Source organism: Melospiza georgiana, chromosome Z (genome assembly GCF_028018845.1).
Source record: "Melospiza georgiana isolate bMelGeo1 chromosome Z, bMelGeo1.pri, whole genome shotgun sequence".
In the NCBI taxonomy this organism is placed as follows: domain Eukaryota; kingdom Metazoa; phylum Chordata; class Aves; order Passeriformes; family Passerellidae; genus Melospiza; species Melospiza georgiana.
The window spans coordinates 71,528,579-71,547,329 of record NC_080465.1 but is presented as its reverse complement, the minus strand read 5'-3'; the positions used below and the strand labels follow the sequence as shown (position 1 = coordinate 71,547,329).

The 18,751-nt window shown below is 41.1% G+C and overlaps 1 protein-coding gene across 1 annotated transcript in view; it reads right to left on the bottom strand.

The window, feature by feature from the left end:
* Positions 1–18,751, bottom strand: part of PRLR (prolactin receptor) — a 144,809-nt gene that overhangs the window by 47,406 nt on the left and 78,652 nt on the right. The window contains exon 3 of the mRNA XM_058043514.1: positions 12,600–12,690. The gene's annotated coding sequence lies outside the window, so the exon portion shown is untranslated. The remainder of the gene's footprint in view (positions 1–12,599; positions 12,691–18,751) is intronic.

Genomic DNA, 18,751 nt, shown 5'->3' with positions numbered 1-18,751 from the left:
CAAATGTCCTGTGTGCCCCATTAGACTACATCTTAAGCAGAGAATTTTCTTTCACACAGAAATTAAGGTATTTTGCTAAAGGTCTTTTGCTAATCATAAAAAGACTGAAATCAAACCAATGAAAAAGCCTTCTTTAAAAATGAGATGGGAGATCTTGGTCAGTTGCCAAACAACCAGACATCCACTCTTATGCCCCTCTTCAACAAGACCGGAGGCAAAATTTAAAAACTGGTGAAATGAGAAAAAGAGAGAGTAATCACTCACCAATTACCACCTCAGGCAAAATAGATAAAATATGGGTGAATTAATTTAATATAATTTAATTTAATTTATTGCAATTTAATAGATTTGGATGATGAGAAGAGCCAAAGAAAAGATTAAAATAATACCTTCTTCCTCATATCTTTTTTCCCCAGCCTCAACTTCACTCCTTCACTGGTGGAGTACTTTACTCCCCACCACTAAGTTAGACCAGGGGGCACTGGGGAGTGGGGGACATTCAATGAGCCAGTCAATATGCACTAGCTCATCTCTGTTCTCCTTCCTTCCTGTGCTGCTCCCATGTACTGTTCTCCTGCTCCTGCACAGGTCCTTCCCTAGGGCTGCAGTCCCTCAAGGACTGTTCCAGCACAGTTCAGTCAGGAAAAGCCAACCTGTGCCAGTGCAGGTCTCTCCTCTGGCTGCTTTGTGGGTATGTGCCCCAACATCCCACAAGATGCAAAAGAACACCTGTTCTGATGCCCAGAGCACCTCCTCCCTCTTTCTCACATGCTGGTGCTCACACTGCTGTTTTTTCACTTTTTTTTTTTTTTTTTTTTTTTTTTTTTTCCATTACTCCTCATGCTGCCATGCAATGTTTTAACCTCTCTTAAATATGCTTTAACAGAGGTGCCCCCAGCTTGGCTGAAGGGCTCAGCGGTGTCCTGCAGTGGGTCTGCTGTGGAGCCAGCTGTGTTTGGCACAGGGCAGTCCCATACCTTTTCTCACAGAGGCCACCCCTGATTGCTGACACTTTGACATACACCCAGTATGTCCTCTGGCTTTTGAGATGTGAAGGCAGTAAAGCCTGTTCTGTCTGTCTGGCTCTATCTCTTGTCTGTCTGTAGCTATGAAAATATGGGTAAGAGGAGGAAGATGAAAAACGTTTCCAAGGGGTGAAAAGAGCAGATTTAGAGTCTCAAGACCATGTAAAAGACAAGAACAGTCATGGTGCTGCAAAACTTAAGCATGATCTTTTCCTCATAGATTCCTGCTCTGTAACCAAAGTTAGTCTTTGGCTTGGCAGCAGCTTAGATGTGGGCCAGGAGACACAAACAGGCAGGGCCACTGCATTTTACTGTCCTTTCACAGACTGCAAAGCATTCAGCTGATTTCCAGTATTTTATCCAGGCTTGTACCCAGTTGATTTTATGGATAACATCAGTAGGCCTTAAACGATCTGACACTGCAACCAGGTAAATGGTGAGAAGCTGTCATCAGAATACAGAGTCATTCCATATGAAAGCAGAGCTGAGCACAGGCAGAAAGAATCAAGGTCAGAACATTCATTTCTTGACTGCAAACGTCTGCACTGGAATAAGATGGCATCACAGCCTTTGGGAAGACTCCAGTCCTGAGTCTTGAAATATGAAATATGTAAATCTCACTGCTTCATGGAGTATGTAACAAAGTTGGAGTACATAACTAACTGCTCTGAGTACTTGTAAGTTACCAGAGTATGACACAATGTTGTCAGAACTTTTCCAGAGAACAGCTATAGTTATATATTTCTTAAAAAAATTTCTGGCTCAGCTGGTAATGTTGGAAAAAGGAGTGATATTAGAACAGCAGTGATCACAGAAATGCAGAGTTAGTGGATGAAGCTGAGCATGATTGCCACAGGAAAACTTACAGGATCAGAGCTTGCCAATAGTAAAATAGCTCCAAACCTTTTATGAGTACCTTGTGGTCAAATGATACCAACTGACTTCTGGGTCAGGACCAACCCCCAGAAATATCTCTAAAAAGGCAGAATAGCTAATTCAGAATGCATGAAATAAGGCCCAGGAGGACCTTTCACCTTCCCAAATTAATACTCCATTACTAATACTCCCACATCTCAAAAATTATATTGTCTATCTGCAGATGCTATTAACACACAAAACCAGTGTGCTCAAGTATAGGAGACAAAGGAAATGTTCTTTCCTTGAATTAGGTCTTTCCCTGGCTTCAGCTTTTCCTCTTAAGCACTGGGACAGCATCTGCATGCTCTGAAAGCAATGGTTCTTGGATTGCCTCATCCTAAAAAGTCCATTTACACATGCCATTTCTCTAAGCCCCATCATTCCCTGAGAGCAAATGAGGACCTCAACTTCTCTCAGATAACTCCTCAGGACCTGAGACTGAGAACACCACCAGACAAGTACACCATTCCCTGTCCTTAATCCAAAAAAGGTTTTTTCCTTTAGTGCTCTTTTATCTTACTTATTTCCAAGACCTGATTCTGGCAGAATCTTTGAAGTGCATTGTTATAGAGAAAGCACAACCCTCAGATGCTTTGTTGAAAGATGTTAAGACACTTGATTGTCTTCAGGTCTGTTCTTCTCACAGGTCCTTTAAAGCTTCATGAATGCACACAGTAAATCCACAAAATCTTATCTATAATAATTGCACTTCACAGACATAAGTTATGCAGTTTCCATAAAGTCATCACATTCTTCTCAGATCATTGTTCACCAGTCCTCTATGCATCTCCTTCTTTTCCTGACCCAATGAAATTTAAAACTGGAACAACTCATACTTACACACAGAAAAGAGGAACAGCTGCAGATGTTGCTCCTGCTTATAAATTATCCTGTTCCAACCCTCTGCCATGGGCAGGGATATCTTTCCAGCAGACCAGGTTACTCAAAGCCCCATCCAACCTGACCTTGAACACTGCCAGGCATGGAGCATCCACAGCTTCTCTGTGCAACATGTGCCAGTGTTTCATCGTCCTCACAGCAAAGAATTTTTTTCCATATGTAATCTAAAGCAGCACTCTCTCAGTTTGAAGCCATTCTTCCTTATGGTGTCACTACAAACCCTTGTGAGAAGTCCCTCTCCAGTTTTCTTACAGCCCCTTTAGGTACTGAGAGGCACTATCAGGTTCACTCCAGAGCCTTTTCTCCCAGTTGAAAAACTCCAATTCTTGTCTTTGTGAGAGCGGTTGTCCATCCCCCTAAACATCTAGAAGGCCCTCTCTGTGCTGGCTCCAGCAGGTCCCGTGGTTCCTGTGCTGGGAGCCCAGGGCTGGATGCAGGGCTCCAGGTGGGTCTCAGCAGAGCAGAGCAGAGGGGCAGAATCCCCTCCCTGCCCTGCTGCCCACGGGGCTCTGGGTGCAGCCCAGGACACGTTTGGCTCTCTGGGCTGGGAGTGCCATGGCTGGGCCATGTGCAGCCTCTCACCCACAGCACCCCCAAGCCCTTCTGGGCACGGCTGCTCTGGGGCTGCTCATGCCCAGCCTGTGTTTGCGCATGGCATTTCCCCAATCTGGGTGTAGGACCCAGCACCTGACCTTGTCCTGCACCTGGATTGGTGCCTTAGTTCATGTGGTTTGCACAGTCCCACCTCTCCAACCTGTGCAGTCCCTCTGGATGGCTCCCTTCCCTCCAGAGGGGACCACCCCACACAGCTTGGTGTCATCAGTGAACCTGCCGAGGGTGCCATTGATCCCTCTGTCCCTGTCACCAACAAAGATGTTGAACAGTGCTGTCCCCACACTGACCCCTTAGGGACACCACTTCTCACTGCTTTCCATTTGGATATTGAGCAATTGATCCTGCCAGCTCTTTATCCACTGAATGGTCCATCCACCAAATCCATGTTCTGTTCCCCACAAGGATGTTGTGGGGAACAGTGTCAAATGCTTTCCAGGCACAATTCCAGGCAGAGGATGTTGTGCCAGTCACTCTTCCCTTATCCACCAGCATCATAAATCCATTGGAGAAGGCCACCAAATTTGTCAGGTTGATTTGCCCTTACTGAAGCCTTGCTGGCTGTCACAAATCCCCTCTGTACTATCCATGTGCTTTAGCACAACTTCCAGGAGAATCAGCTCCATGATCTTTCTGGACACTGAGGTGAGACTAGCCAGCCTGTAGTTTCCAGGTTCTTCCTTTTTTCTCCCCCTCTGCGTTATGTTTATCTTTTTTTACAGGCAGTAGGAAGTTTACAGAACTGCCACTACCTCTCAAATATAGTGGCTAATGGCTGAGACACTTCATCTGCCAGTTCCCTCAGGACCCACATACACATCTCATCAGGCCCCATGGACCTGGCCACCTTCAGGTTTCCTTGAACCTGATCTCTCCTATGGCAGATGCTTCTTCATTCTCCCTGTCCCTGCCTTTGCCTTTTGCAGCCTGGGTGGTGTGGCTGGAACATTTGTTCATGATTCAGGCAAAAAAAGTGGTGAGCACCATGATAAGATCATGTCAAATCTGACTCTCATTTTAGAGGAACAATTTAGACGCAGCGGTCAACAGGTATTTTGAATTGGTTTAGCATGGATATTTAAAGATTATGAAAGATGCTTTGATCCTAATTGACAAAAGCAAAATCAAAGACTTTGTACTTCAAAGTGAGAAGTTACTTCATCACTGTAGAATGGGGTGAGCTGAGTTAGACAATGAGAGATGACGATCAAATTCCTCTGACTCGTACTTATATGAGGGGAAGAGGAACAAAGAGAAAAAAGAGAAAATAGCAGAAAAACACTCAGAGACTAGTATACCTCTAATTAGAGGTATTCCTATGGAAATGAAGACAGACATCTTCACCACATTCAGGAGGTCTTCTAAATTTAAGTCTTCAAGGAATCTTTACAAAATCCAGAATAGAAAAAAATTACCTTTGACCATATATTCAAATCTCATGCACAGCGACAGTGAATTTGAAAAAGCAAGTATATCTTCATCCTTAGAAGCATTACAAAAAAGTGGGTCTGTTTTAAACTTCATTTAAAATATCCAATAGACTTGAAGCAGCCACTACCAATCTAGTCTCACTGCTCTATCTTTAGCAGTTGACATAATCTTAAACTGGATCTGAATGAGAAGGGAATTCTTTTGAACTATACACATTTATGTACTACTTATTAAATAAGATTTAATATGAGAAGCATAGTTTATAAACTTTAAAAAATTATATAACCTCCAAAGTTTGTCTTCCTTAGAGATACATATTGATTTTATTCCTGTGTAGCAGAAAAAATAGGTATTTTCTAATTGTAGTGAAAAAATATTTATCAGCCTATACATGTAGACTGAAAAGAATGACTCAAGTATGACTTTTTTTTCTCCCATCCCTTTCTTGCCTTGGCTGACTTGCAGAACACTGGAACAGAACATTGTTCTGGAATCAGTTGTACTGACTCGCAATGGCAGGCAGCATGAAGGAAGAATTACATCAGGGATATTCTCTAAGACTAGGTCAAGACTGCTGATGGAGAGCAGCATAATTATTTACTAAGTAATGACAGTGGAATTTTAAAACTTTGCCCTTTTTTAATGTGGACCAAATACAGTTCTAATGCATTAAAGCAGAATAAATATTAGAAAATCCTCTGTAAAAATTAAGTCAACAGATAGCTCTGATCACCCAAAGACATTTCTAAAGACCAAGTATATTATTTCAATTCACTTAATAGAATAATTCCACTATGTTATGATGACAAGTACACTCCTTTGAAAGGCCAGAACATTTTAAATGTAAGCTGGTGTTAGACCACATTTTTGTTGAAATATCATTATGAATTATTCATCATTCATTAACCATGTCATAGTCATGTAAATGCCAAGTGAGTGAAAGACAGAACCAGAATTTTTCAAACCTATGTATTTTTGAGATACTGAACAGTTAATGGCTTAAACATTGCTAAATTCATTGAAGGACTTTTGCCCACTACTGCAGACTGCAAAGAAGGAGCTGTTCATCTGCGACCACTGACGACCACTGAAGCCCACCCTTCCCACATCCTTTACTTGGAATTCGGACTTGTGATATAAGATAAAGGGGGTATACTATTGTCCAATCAGCCCAGGCCTGAGGAGAAGAATGTGTCCAGAATGATACTGGAATAGAGACTGGGATTCTGATGCCTGCGGATGTGCAAGGTAACTATCCTGGGTGCAGAGGGCAGCACAGCCCATCTGAAGCTACAGCTGGGTGTTCAATGAGACACAGAAAGGCAGACCCCCGAGATGAGCTCTGTCTCTTTGTCCTCACTGAAGGGAATTCAACTGTGATAACTCCCCTGTCAGGAAGTGCCTGACACTGCAGCCTGAAGGTATTAATGTCTGCTGGTGGGCCATGATGGACTCAACTGTACTGAGATCACAGGTGCTGCAACATCTTAGAAGGTGTCAAAAACACCCTGAGTGTCCCCATGACCTACAACATTACATCATTCTATGCGAAACTCCTCACCCCAGAGGTGGGCATTCTCCCCTGAACCCAAACTGGTATAAACCCAGTAGATTTGTGTTCTGTGGATTTTTCTCAAGATTACTCCCAACAAACAGAGTCTGTAATCATCACTTTGACAAGATTGTGACCAACAGATATGGAAATTCCAACAACCAAGACTCGTCACAAGGCCTTCAAGTGGTGAGATCTTCTACTCATCCTTTCCTTTTCCTTCTCTTCCATATATGTTTAAGTTATATTTTTATGCTTATGTTATCATATTACTATAGGTAATAATAACCAAAACGCTACATCCCGACTTTAAATTGCAACCAAATAGTTCTAAAATAAAACCCTACATGTATAAATTTAAAAACACCAATAATTCACTCTGCCCCAAGGGATGTATTAACATGAACCTGGGTTACTCTCCTTTGTGGGGGTGGGTCATAACAGTTTTCTTTTGTTTTATACATGTGGGTTTTTTAAAAGGCTTTATGAAGCTGAAGGAGAACCACAGTCCCTTGTGAACTCCCGTAAATACTGTGGTGTTTGTTTATGGCCGGTTAATGAATATGTGAAAGGGAGATCCTGGATCATATGGTCTAGCTTTGCCACTCTTGACTGATACACAGCAAAGAACAAGGCTGCCTACTGTGAATGCACAACTATGGGAGCTTTCTATTAACTGGAAGGAGCTACCATAAATGATGCTGTGGGGAAACTCAATTGTAAGTGACTGTTTTTCTCCAAATACACCATCCTTTTGTTTCTGGAGAAAGCAAACATTGTTTAGAGTTACTGTACTATTTGCTTCTCTACAGTATGGAGAATAGAAAAGTCAGACACTGGAGGATAAAATGTACTGGAAACTCTGTCCCCTGACCCATCACAACTTCTCCTACTACGCTGCAGTTCTAGCTCTGAGCTAATACATGTTCTTTGAAGGCTTCCAGATTTCTGAGCACTCCACTTCTACCTTCCCCCTAGCTGCAGTGCTGTGTGCCTGAGCACAGGCTCAGCTTCAGCAATGGGGTAAGGGCCTAGCTTTGAAAACAGCCCTTCCAGAAAGGCCTGCCAAGTGTCCAGGGTGGGCTGTCCCATTTCTCTCTGCCATGGCTTAGAAACCAAGGCCCTCATTGTGACCCCACCTGAGCTGTGCTGCTGCCATGCCTGTGCTGGGCTAGGTGCCCCACTAATCTGGACCCTGACCTTTCAGCCTGAGCTCTCAGCTTAATCCCTGGCAAGCCTCATTTCTATGGATTGTCTGTCTGTCTGGACTCATGGCTGAACCTAGTCACTGTCACTAGGCTTGCATGGGCACCGTGGGCTGTGCCCTGGCACAAATTATGAACATACATATCTCTGGCACCACGAAAAACTTTTGTCTCCACCTAGTTCCTTGCTGGGCAGCATATTTTGTATTTGAGACTACAGCTGGGACATTTTGACCATGTGGAAGAGTGGATCAATGCTTTTATGTTATCATATTATTTATTAAATGATACTTACGTTATTAAGTGCAGGGTTTCACTTCCCTCACATGCCTTGCTCCTGGACATGTGTTCCAACTTCTCCATGTGCCAGCTGAGATCCACATTGACAAGCTACCTTGGCAAAGGTCTTCTATCAGGCTAACAAGTTAAATCAACTTCAAAAGTGGTACAGTGAGCACCAAAGATGGTGCAAAAGTGGCGGTGCTCACGGGTAGGTAGGAATAAAGAAATGGAGGGAGGAGTGGGTGAACAGGACCTCCCCTTTCACAAAAGCATTTGCTAGCTGCACTGAGTCACAGTGTCAAACCCAGCCAGTTATATGACTGATCACTGTAAATTAAAACTGTGTGTTTCTCTCAGGGTTTATGAATGGAGACAGCAGAGAACACAGAAAAAGTAGCTCAGCTTCTCAAACAGAATACATAAATGTATTGGTTCTCACCAGGCTGCCTACTTAAATAAGCCATTAGCTTTGGTAGTTTAGGAAAGCAAAAGAGAAGTCTACACAGAGAAGGAAGGGAAAAGAAACAGATTAATTCTCTATTTCCCATCAGCAGGTTATGTCCAGCTACAGTCTAGGAAGCTTCCCCTCACTACACACAGAGGTTACTCCAGAAAACAATTATTGTTCCCTTCTCTTCTCCTTTGCCTTGGTTTTATTTCCAAGCAGCAGAATATCTCCTTGGTTATCTTGGTTCAGCTGTAGTGTCTGTGTTCCCTGCCAAGCTCTTTGCTGTGCCCAGAGCACAGGCCTGTGGAGGAGGGGAGTGCAGCCTCGATGCTGTGCCTGGTGGTAGCCAAAACACTGCTGTGTCACCAGCACCTTTCCAGCTACCAATACAGCACTCTGAGGGCTCCTGTGGGGAAAGTTGCTCAACCCAACCCTTCCTTAACTTGCCAATGCCAAAGGAAATGCCAAACAGCACTCTCCAGAGCCAGGCAAGCTACCTGCCCCACTAAACTATTGGATATTGCTATGTTGGGTGATTAATGCTTACTCAGTTTTCTTTATTGGAAAAGACTATTACACAAGGCATCCAAGAGTTCTGTGGGAAGTGTGTAAACCCCAGAAGTGTTTATGTAATCGCTACTCCCCCTTGAGAGCACACTGTAAACTTCCACAGTTTTCAACATGGTCAGGAATGTTACTGGATACCCCATTTAAAAAAAAATGGGGCAAGAAACTAAGATAATGATGTTAAAAGCCTATCTCCATTGTACAGACCTGGGCTATAGAAAAATATATAACATTTCTTCTTCATAACACTCTATTAATTTTGGCAGTTAGACAGGTGCATTCTCTAAGCAAAGCTCCCAAATCATTTAGCAGAGGTTAACACATGGAAGAAAAGCAATAGCGCATAAAAAGGAAAGTGCAAGCTCAAGGCAATTTCCCCACTTATCAGTGTGGTAACCTGTACTGACCTGAGCAAGACATCGACAAAACAGGGCTTTAGAAACTCAGTAACAGTTATCACTAACATGGGTGATGGTAACTATGAAAAGACATTTGAAAGGTGTCATTATACCCCTGTCCTTTCCCCTTTCTTCAGTTTTTATCCCAAGGACTTACCCCTCACTTCCACACGTCGGTAAATGCAGTCAAGAAAGCATCAGGAGCACTGACCAGACCTGTCCTGCAGGTGTTGCCCAGTCACTGCAGCAGCAGGCAGTGCTCGAGGGAAACACAGCCTCCCCAGCTGCCACAAAGGATTTTCTTCCCACAACAGGCAGCACCCTAGTTTCAAAAAGCCACAGTTCACCCTTTCATAATCTTCCCTGATAAGTCAAAGGCTCTAAAGTGAGAAAATCTAATACTCCTGCATACAGGAATCAGCTCTGACCACTGCTTAGACCTGCAACGAAAGTATGTGCTAAGGCAACCAAAATAATAACCACACAATTCCAAAGAGCTGACACTGGTATCACAGTTCAGACTTCAAAAAAATTTTTTGAGTTAAGGTAGATTTGTAATATCTGTGACTTGTCATCCACAGCCTACTCTATAGATTCACCCTCACAGAGAAAACAACTGGGAGCAGTTGCTGGACAAAACCACCCAAATCACCTGCTATTATGAATAGTCATACTGCATAAGCCTCTTAATTAGCTACTCAAGATTATTTTTAAAGTAGGTAATTCTTTGGCTCTGACTGTGTTGTTATTGGAAAGTGATCTGATCTCCAATTGCTTTAAGGGAAAATAATAGTCTTCCAATTTCTTCATAAAGTTTATTCTCTTTTTACATCTGCTTGTTTATTATTGAGATCAGAGTGTTACATTTTCATTTTTTCCCAGGACAGCCTCCACCTGGAAGTCTTTCTGCACTCTATAACATGTTATGGAGTGATACAATACCCACTTCACAGATGGCAGACAACTGGATGGATGGAGCTTTGAGATCCCTGCACATGGTACAGAGGATTGGAGCTTGGTGAAGTAAAAAGGTCATTTCCCACACTGACCATTCTATGACTTTATTCCTTATGTTTTTTGGTTTTTTTTTGTTAGACTAAAAAGATTTATTTTTGTGATATTTTCTTGTAAGAAAAAGTAATAGAATACTAAGAATAGAAGCTTTCTTTGCACCTGATCAAATTTTAATCCATGTTCCTTGAATGAGAGCAAGTAGAACTTCACAAATTACTTTGACATCTTCACTAGAACTCTGAATAACATCATCAACACTCCTCTAATTCCACTAGAAGTAATTCAGCTAAATCAGGCCAACACTCCTAGACTTGTGCTTGTCAAAGCAAATTATCTGTGTTTTCAACTAATGAGCTGCTGGCTGAAAGAGTAATTTTTGTTATTAGTCCAATCTCAGTCATTGATTTAAACAAGTATTGAAGATTCAGATCCAACACTCATCCTTAGGAATTTCAGAGCTAACCCTCTCCTACACAAGAGCTTTCCTTTCACTGCTGGTCTTATTATGTACTGAGGTAGAGTCTTAAAAATTATTTTCTAAACACCATTTCTCAATCTCACAGTTTCAAATCTGTAAAGAAAAGGTGTTTTACTGAAGGTGGATAAGATTTTCTGCACTTGTATATTGACAGGTATCAGTCAATCTAGCTCAAATAACTTCAACATTTCATTCTGCTCAGAGCTGTTCTGAAGTCTCCCATATAGTCTAAATTAGTCTGGCCAGTACAAAGCTGTCTGCATAATTTTCTTCCAACATCTCCTTTAATATAGATTTTATGTACACAACATTCTTCCGTCATCTTGTAATATCTGAGAAGAGATTTCACCATTACATGCTTTGTTTTCTTACATCCCTTCCACACAATTATGTGATGGAGATTCCCCATTACCCAACATTGGTAGGTGACTTGGGAGCTCACCAAATCATCTGTAGAAAGAACTCTTATGCAAAAACACAAACATCTACTGAAATCTGCATTTATGAAATGAAAAACAATGTTGAAACCCTCAACTGTGTGTTGCTGTGTGTTAGCAATTTGCGTCACTGTTCTAAGATCTGTAGGCAGTATATTTTGCATTAGCAGCCTGGATTTCTGTCACTGTAGCAAAAACACTCTTGGTTTTGTGGTTCTCAGATCTGGTATTGTCTTACAAAAGCTGGTTTTAGCCCAGACGTTTATCAATTCATCATTTCAGCTCCATCTAAAATCTTTTGCAATTTTAAAAGCAAATGTTTGGTGTTTTTTTAACAAAATGAAATATCTGATTTCTCACGTATAGTTTCAAGTTATATACTCATGTTCGTTTCTTCTGTTCAAGAAACAAAATTCTCACAAAACCCACTAAGTTACACACACTTACATCAAAATGAAAATGGCAAGCAAACACACTTTTTTGAGAACAGATTATTATTTTAAAAAAGCTTTTTTTTCTGGTGATACTAGTTTATAAAGAAATACAAAGTTTTCAGATGGTTTTTCAGACTTTGTTTGTTCAACTTCATTACATAAACCTGAGAAAAATACTAAAAAAGAAATTGCCTACATATACAGACTTAGTAATGTGTTTAAGTGAAAGAAAAACAACAAACAATAAAATAGCAAAATAATACAGCCAGTTCAAAGCCACAGGGAACTTTAATATATTGAATAAAATTTAGTTGTAAATAATTTTTAAGTGGATTTGATCCTAAATCTGCTTCTTAACAAAGTCTGAAGTGCTTTTGCAAGAGCTTCTACTGAAGTATTTCCTTTCAACTCTGTGCTTCTTTTCGTTAAACAGAAAACAGAGTGGACACTTACCAACATTTACGTTGTTTATTCCAATACTTAAATAATGTACTTGCCTCACAGTTTAACTTCAAACACTGGGAAATAATTTTCTTGGGATAAGGCTGCATTTAAAACTCAGTTCTAAGATTACATAAATTTTTGGTAATAGCATGATACTGAAATATTTTGTAACTCTAGGCTAATATGGATTTTATGTCAGCAGTAGCTAGCCCACGGCTGAAGCTTCTGATGGGGTACTCACAGGAGGGCTCTATCCAACAACTCCACATACCCCAGTTCCTATTATACAAGCAAATCCCAATTTATTGTCAATCCCAAAGTTCAAGACAAAAGGAAAAAATCAGGACATGCAGTACCATATGCACATTTGAGGCTAAAACATTTCATGCACTTAATCAAGTAACTCAAGATAATCTGTATCATCCAGAGAAAGGGCAGAAGTAACTGATTTTACCACAGTCTGTTCTCAGGCAGTCTCCACTGATTTCAGAAACCTTCTTTGACTCCAAATCTCCTGGCTGAAGTGCAGTGTTGTGGCTTTGTCCCTGTCAATCAGCACAAAGAATATGCCAGGTTAGTTGTCAGCCTGTGCCCTGCTTCCCTCTATGGATGCCTACCATACAGTCCTGTCACCATCCCTGATAACTCATCTGGGGGAGAATCATGCTCAGCACTGAAAGGGTGCTCCTATCCTGGAAGCTGCTCGTTGTCTCAGCAGCTCTGAGTCAGTGATAGTCTCCTCTCTGTAAACACTATTTTCATTACTCACCACTTGCTACCTACTGATTTCTACCTAACTTTATGTACAAAGAGCTTTAAGTACAAAGGGCTCGAAGCCACGGTGTGACCTAATGGTTACCTCCTTCCCGCCTTCATTTACTTTCATGACAATTTTTGGCCTGTTAACTCCATGTGATTTCATTTCCTCTTTCATCTTCAAGAGATAACCAGGAAGAAGCAAATGCAGTCAGTACTGCTCTCTCCAGAGATCTTTTGAGAACACCTCACAGTCTTTGGAGATTTAGTGTGTATTTTTTTGAACTTAACATCATTAATGTAACTCAAAACTTCAAGAACTGTTAAAAGTAGATAATGCTTTGAGATTCAAAGTGGCCCCTATAGCTTAAGACGAGATTTAGTATTTTTTTTTCTGTTTTGGATTTGTTATTGCTTAACAAAATCAAATTAAGAAACAACTGATGCAATCTAAATTTCAGCTATTCTGCATTAGATCCTGTAACATATTCTGATCCAGCAAAGCCTGATTCTGAAAAAAAAAAATCGGCTTGTCTGTGTTCTTGAACTCAAAAGAACTACACCTACATCTAATGCTTCTGCCTGCTTGATCATGTCCAATTTTTGTGGGAGCTGAGAGGATTAGAGAATGTAATACAGAAACAGCAATGTATATTTGAAACCACTCAAGGACACAGACAAGATGAAACTTTACTAGTGCTAAGCCCCCTTAAAAGCTTGTGAAAAGCAATTTTTTTCTACTAAAAAGTCTTAAATATACTTAAATTAAAAAACAAATCAGTTATTTCTCATAAACATATCCAGTTGAAAATTTTAAGAACACTAAAAAATCTTCAGGATAAAATGATTTTTCATTTTGTTTTTCTCTATAATTGTTTTATTGTTCTCTATAGAACAAGATCAGCCCTCAGAGCTAGCCTGTATGATTCACCATGATATATCTTTTTTCAAAGAACAATGCAGTTGTTTAAATATATATTCTTCTCATCACATTTATTTTTGAATTCTGCTCAGTTGTAAAAGTGTCAGGGTATTTTTAAACTTTAGAGATTTAGGATTATGTAAGTGAATAGTTTTCTAGCAGAAAGCATACTTGTAAATCAGCATTATTTCAGAATACTTCCAGGGGATCTCTGTCCTCAGCTTTGACTGGACTTTTGAATAATCTGCACTTTCTCTGCACCCGTAATCTACATCTTTTGTTGTTTGTTGTGGTTCGCTGTATCATGCACCTTGCCTGTGGCATTCTTCAACTAGCTGCACAAAGATACAGCCTCTGTTTGACAGTAAAACCAACACAGAGAAAAACAATCTACATATTTTTAACTCTGGCCTTCTATTTTAGGCAGCATGGAAGAGAGCTTCAGTGCAAGTCACGCCACTTGACTTCAGTTGATGCATTACAGGGTAAGAGATCTGCTTTGTAAAATGCCCCAGAATATTTGCATTAACAGATTCTCCAAAGAAAAAAAACCAAGAAAACATGACCAACTTCTTAAGGCAAATCCCTTCAGCACAGCTGGGGACCAAGGCAGCAAGGAAACAAAAGGCAGAGAGGGGCACACACATCATCTGCCCCACAGGGAACACTTGCTTGGCAGGCCTGTGGCTGCTGCCCTGCATTGTGTTTGTGTCCCAGCTACTGGGAAACGCTCACCAAAGCCAGGACTAACCCTTACTGGGAAACGCTCATGTGGGCTTTGGGCCCACCAAAGCCAGGACTAACACTTACTGGGAAACGCTCATGTGGGCTTTGGGCCCCACCAAAGCCAGGACTAACCCTTACTGGGAAACGCTCATGTGGGCTTTGGGCCCCACCAAAGCCAGGACTAACCCTTACTGGGAAATGCTCATGGGGGGTTTAGGCCTCACCAAAGCCAGGACTAACCCTTACGCTGCTCTGCAGCTGAGCAGGACTGCACTGCCAGATCAGCAGCCTGGCCTGCCAGCCAGGACACCTGGGCCTGGTCTCACGGTGCTTGGAAAGACAGACTCCCACCAAGACAGACAGCCTCCCACCAAGCTAAACACGGGAGGCTTCCCAGGGAGAAAGCAGCAAAACTGAGGAGACCAGAGGGAGTTTTTAGTCCACCGATGCTTTATCAAACCTGATGAAATTGTTCTTTGCATGACACTGATTTACTAAAGTGCTTCTAGTTTCAGCTTAACCCACACTAGTGACAATAGTAGGAGGATGTGAATTGCAAGCAAAAGTAAATAACTAACTCATTAAAATCATGTAGCTGAAATACAGAAATGAATAAATGGCAACAAACTCCTTAATTTGTTGATTTAATCTCTTTTAATTTTTCCCATGAGGCAGCTAATAGGGGAGCTAATGAGCTGCCAGTCATCAGTCACTGGACACTGACTGCTCCACATTCAAGAGGCTGATTAAATAATATAGGTGCTTATTTTATTCTGGCAGCACAACAGGATTGAGATTATTAGTTAGGAAAGAGATCAGAGATTTTGAGCGAAGGAGAGGCAATCATTCTAGTTATACCAGTCTGAAGCTATTCTCGTAAAACAATATAACATTAACTTTTTCCTTATTTGGATTAGAACAGATGAAAACACCTAAATCATGGTATGAGGTGTAAAGCAAAATAGGGCACAGGATTTAAACATGCAGAATGACTCCAGCTCTAACCTCTAGGGGGTCAGCAGAGCTAATAGACATCAACTTTCACAAGAAACTTCTCTCTACAGACAGTGAATGTTAAAATAAGCTTCAGCCTACTCCTAAATTACAGATGTCAACCCATGGGGAAAAAAAAAAGTTAATATTTTGTAGTAGGGGGGAATTTTCTTCTAGTCTTTTCTGATGATGCTGAAAAGTTAAGCCAGTTTATATGGTATGGCTCTTTGACTAATTTCAGCACTCCTGACCAATAAACTCCAGGTACTTCTACTTCTCTTAGCATAATTTACAGTATTCCCATAAATCTGCAGTGAATCCGTTCAAGGAAAAAAAACTTCGGTTTTTTATCTCCTTGAACAGATCAGATGAGTATCAGTCAAAGAACAAGGGAGAAAGTGGAAATAGTTTGAACACTTATGCAATAACACTTACATCCAATTTTTTTCAAGCAAACACGAAGGATAATACCTGTGAAGTTTTGGTTTGGCTATCAGGATGTAGCTAAAAGGTAAAATGTTAAAGCCAATGAAAAACTAGTTTTTTACTGCCTGCTATCAACGTACTATTAAATTATGCCTGTTCAAATAGAAAATGGATTGTTCATATCCATTAAGGTTGTCCCTCCACAGTTAAGTGACCTGTTGAACCTAGTAAGCAGCAGTCTCTTGACAACAGTGAGCTGAAAAGAAAAACAAGAGTGGAAATACTGTAAAGACATCTTTTCAGGTACTCATGACTATTGGTTATTGCCTCCAACAATAATCTCTCATACCTCTTTGAATGAAAATAGTTGATGCTGTGAATCCTAGTACAACTGTGATGACATAACCAGACTTCCGTGAATTTACTAGGCAAGAGTTGTAAAAAGGGTCCATCACAAAGTCAAAGAGCTTCTAAACCTGGCTGACCTTTGGCCCTTTGGCTCAGCTGCCAGAATCACAGGGAACAGCCACACACTCCTCCATGAGCTGGGAACACAGATCTTAATTAAGGGAATCATAGAGAGATTTTGCAGGGACTCTTAAAATCAACTAAAGACATAAAGAGCAACTTTTCTCAAGTAGCAGTAAGGATTCCCATGCAATGGGATAACAAGACCAAAGCTGAAGAAGAAAAAACTTTGGAATGTGGTGTTGTGTCTTAAGCTGTGGCAATTGGTCTTCCCATAGCCAGAAAAAGAAAGTTTTAAGGTCAGGTGGAAAAAATTATCTGAGGGGACAAAGTCCTACAGACACAGCAAAAATTATCTTCTATTTGTAGAATCTAGTCCATACAGTCTAGACTACCTGTCTTTGGATGCACAGTCCACATAAAGTTGGGACTCCTCATATATAGAAAGTGAAAATTTCAGGTTTGTGTTAAGCACTATTCACTACCAGCAGTTGGAACCAAGGCAGCAGCTCCCCAGCAACAGGGTAACAGTCCTCAACTCAGACACTGTTTACACGAGGAGTGAAGGTTACAGTGACCTCTCTCCAAGTGCTAGGGGTTTAATTCTTCAACACAATGATGAACACCAATGCAGCTGCTTATCTGAGCCTGCACTGCAGGGACAAGAAAAAGGAGGAAAAAGAGCTACTTTCCTCCTCCTTCTGGAGCATTTCAGAATCCTAGTCTGAACTTGTAAATTAATTTTTACACGAGTCAGGAAACAGCAAGCAGGTGTTCACCACTCCTGTGCTTCCAGGATCTGCTCAGCAGTGATGGAGAAGGGCAATGGAGCTGGGGAAGGGTTTGGAACACATATCCTGTCGGAACCAGCTGTGGGAGCTAGTGGTGCTCAGCCTGGAGAAGAGGAGGCCCAGGGGAGACCTTACCACTCTCGACAGCTTCCTGAAAGGAAGGTGTAATCCAGGTGGGGGTCAGCATCTTCAACCAGGAAACTGCTGACAAATCAAGAGGACATAGTCTAAAGCTGTTCCAGATGAGGTTTAGGTCAAATGCAACAAAGAAATTCTTTACAGAAATGTGATTAGATAGTAAAATGGACTGCCCAGGAACATAGTGGTGCCACCGTCACTGCAGGTGTTTAAGGAAAGACTGAATGTGGCACTCAGTGCCAAGGTCTGGTTGACACGGTGGTGTTGGGTCACAGGTTGGACTCTGTCACAGGATGAGAGGGAGCTTCAGACAAGCCCTGCCTTAGCTTCAGATTTCTGGCAACCGCTTAAATTTAAGAAATCACTCTGGCATGCAAGTTTTAGGGATGGTAAATCAGGTCTATTTACAAAATAAATTATTTATTAAACAGACTGTAGATACTAGACAAAAGATCTTAATCAGAGTTAGTTCAAAGTAGAAAATTAAAATGAACTACTAATAGATTACAGCATAACATAAAAGTGTGCACAACATTAAGGTGGCACCTATATAAAAGCTAGAAAAAGAAATAATATTGACTAGGGGACAAATGTAACACACCACGAAAATATCAGTAATGCACACAGATTCCTTCACTCAACCTCCAGAGGAGTAACTGCAAAGCAAGCATCCCTGCTCAGACTAGAAACTCCACACATTTCCAGGGAATGAGTAGAATATTTCTGCTTTGTGAAAGTTTTGGTGTAACTTTTATAGTTTGTAAAGTGAGGTGTTGTTCAGTCAGAAATCCAACTTATCTTCCAGATCTGTCTCTGACAGTAAGATGTTTATGGGCACTTGGGAGATGCCACATCACCATTAACCCCGTGGTGCCAGAATACCTCACTACAAGACAGTTTGTCCTGTTTGAGTTATCTGACCAGTTAACAAACAAGAGATAAGCTCTTGTGGGGGCAAGATGTCCTGCTACAGACTCAGTGACCTCAGAGGTCTTTTCCAACCTAATTGATTGATTCTGTGATTCTGTGACAGTGAATGGTGCATTTGATGTACACTGATCTGTCAGTTTGTATACTGTTTCAGCCCTTTGGCATTGGACCACTCAGAGTTGTATTTTAGGATACTGTGGAATGAAACTCAAACCTGAGCTCTGCATGGGAGAAACAGCTGTTAACAGATGTAGAGAAGTGAGATTCTTTGGCAGGGCTGCAACTTGAAGCAGTGCTCTCACTATTCTTTTATAGATTCAGCTTTGAAGAAGGAAAATAAAGATCACTACAAGTTTGTTTCATTTAGGAAAGAACATTTTTCCAAATATTCAAACAGCATAATATTAGATTCTAGAAAATCCAAGCTCAAGACCTTCTGTTTCTTGACTCAGATCA